We start from the raw sequence: 2715 nt of genomic DNA on the forward strand, positions 1-2715 counted from the left end.
GCCCTGCATGTAACTACCATCTTGAATGTCACGAATGTTGTTAAATTTCCATCTTTCTGGCTGAGAGTAAATATGCAAGTGTTCTGATTGTGGCTCTACCGTCGTCATTCCAAGTCAGCTGGCTGATTCCATTCATTCCTCCGAAACTTCTGTGTGCATGTGGTTCCTAAAGAGGTGGGGGTGGGATCAGAAAAAGGATAAACTGTGTGCTCCCTTCAGCAGCACATATACTAAAATTGGAGCGATACAGAGAAGATTAGCATGGTCCCAGCACAAGGAGAAAAAGGACAAGGTGAGTGAAAGAATCAGTTATTTCTGTGACTCTGAATAAGTAGGGTTGTCAAAAGAAGAGGAAGACTAATCTGAGTGTGTATTCTTAGAGCCCATGATTCTTAGAGCACATACTATGTATTTATGTATACAACTAGTGCTATATATACATATATATGTGTATAATCACTCACAAAATCACTTATATTGTCCCCCTAGGGACATGTAAGGGGTTTTTTTCAAGTTAATTTTAGCTATACAATTTTTTTCATCGATTTCCTTAATTTTTTTTATTCGGTTAGGTTACTTTTATTACCATAGTACCTGAATATTATAAATATAAAATTAGATTAACAGTAAAATGTATATAGCTTCTAACATATTTATACCCACAATACATTGACAATTAAATGAACACAAAATAACACAATACAAGCCAAGTGGCTAACACCAATTTAATATGACCGTTGATGGTGCTTTGCTGTAATAAGCACTAAGAACAAAAGGACACTTACTGTATGATACGGGTTCTTTTGATGAAATCACACTGTACAAGTACATGGTACCTTTTCTGAAATCCTTGGGGCAAGATGTAATAGAGAATTTTGAATGTTTCTTATTACAGAAAGGGGTAATACACAATAAATGCACTAATATTTTATAGTGTAGCATATGACTATTCATAGTAAATGGGATAACTAAAAACTATAAATAGACTCATGTCAGTGTGGGTCAGGTTTCATACCAAATAAGTTTGTCATAAACTTATAAAAAATGGCTGGGTCATTTAACAAGTCCTACAGCCTTGAGAGAATTACTCAATTTCAATGATCTCATCCACGAAATAATTTCATTAGATGAGAGTAACTAGCCTGTGACCTGCAGCCAGAAAGAAAACCAGGATGTTTATGCATGGCCACCAGAAGTTGCAGAATAAATACTATACTTAGGATAAGTGTGTTCCTTTATTGAGTAGGTATATGGCATTTACAGTGCTACACCATAGGTTAAAACAAGGACCCAGAAATAAATGAGGCCACTGTCTGGACTCAGGGAGCTCCTGTCCAGCAGGAGAGACAGACCTGCAAATGAACACCTGACAGTTGAGTATAAAAAGAGTGACAATTACCTGTGTGTGAAAAAGGCAAATTGATGGGAGATTAGGGCACACTTTCCTGGTCAGTGATACTGGTGTCAAGGAGGGTTTTGAAGGATGAATAGGAATTCACAAGACAGTGGGTATTATTAAAATCGATCTAACCTTTTAGAGACAAATTAAATAATATTGTAGAGGGCACTTTAGGAGAAATCGATTCTCTTTTGATGTTTACCGGCTGAATCATTTTAGTCTCTTCTGAGCCAATGCACAACCCACTCTTAATGCTCTCCTGCACTGGTCATGAATGCTGAACACACATCAGTTTGTGGAATCTCTTTTCTCTTAGTAGGGAAGAACATGCAGTTCTTAGACCCTGCTTTGGTCCTATTTGCTTTCTAATATTGAAAATGCTAAGTGAACAAGATGCTTATCTTTTTATTAAGACATTTGCTGGGTTCTCGAAGACATGTGGCTTCTCCACCCTTTCCCCTCCTTCCTGTAACCCCCCCAACCAGTTCCTGTCAGTGGGAACTTGACGATCATAAACCTAATTCTTTGAGGCTGTTCTAACTCTTGAACTCTTCATTGGTTGGCCTCCCTGCAAAGGAATGAGTTCATGGGAGGAATCCCTTCGGTGCATGTGGCGTCACTGCGGGTAGCTGGGGGCACAGACAGAGGGCTCCGTAGCATGGTCTGGAGTCGTAATGGGCTCCACAGAAGGACTGGTGATTTGCATAAATTTAAATAAAGATTCTCTACATATCTGTTCAGCAAGTATTGATCAGAGAGACAGAAAATTACACAGAGACTGGACAGGGAAAGAAGACCTTGGAGGCAGCCCTCAACCTCTCCCTGGATATTCCCAGCAAGCCACAAACTTGCCCTCTCCCTATTGCGAACGCGAGGCCCTCCGGAGAAATGGGACCACACTTTTTAGAAGGCCATTTGGTGATCATCTAATGTGACTGTACATGTCCCTTGCAAATCCTACCCCTCATCCCCAAGTGGCTCTTGGAATAAATGTCCACATTTAGGCAGGAGACTCCTGACTCCCTGAGGGGAATCCAGGAGAGCAGAATTGTCTTCTTCTTGCACCACACACGTGCAGTGCCATTTGGGTGACCTTTTCCATTGGCACCACGCTGCCATCCCTAGGGATCAACCCTAATCTCTTCTAGAATTTTAGGAAGAGGGCTTCAGAAGACATAAAGAACCCCACATTGACATTACTATTCTGAATCAAAGCAGGCTCATTCCCAAACCCCAGTAAATTATTTCTGAAAAGGGAATTGTGAGGCTGATTTGCTGACTGATGAATCCCTTTCAGATTGGATACCTTGCCTGTG

The 2715-nt window shown here is 40.4% G+C and overlaps 1 non-coding gene across 1 annotated transcript; it reads left to right on the forward strand.

Moving 5' to 3' along the window:
* Positions 1-206: 206 nt before the first annotated feature.
* Positions 207-314, forward strand: LOC116632477. Its single transcript, XR_004299422.1, has one exon. It is a non-coding gene; the product is annotated as a U6 spliceosomal RNA (small nuclear RNA).
* The last annotated feature ends 2401 nt before the right edge of the window (positions 315-2715 follow it).

The sequence above is a fragment of the Phoca vitulina genome, unplaced genomic scaffold, assembly GCF_004348235.1.
Source record: "Phoca vitulina isolate PV1807 unplaced genomic scaffold, GSC_HSeal_1.0 scaffold6, whole genome shotgun sequence".
Lineage (NCBI taxonomy): Eukaryota > Metazoa > Chordata > Mammalia > Carnivora > Phocidae > Phoca > Phoca vitulina.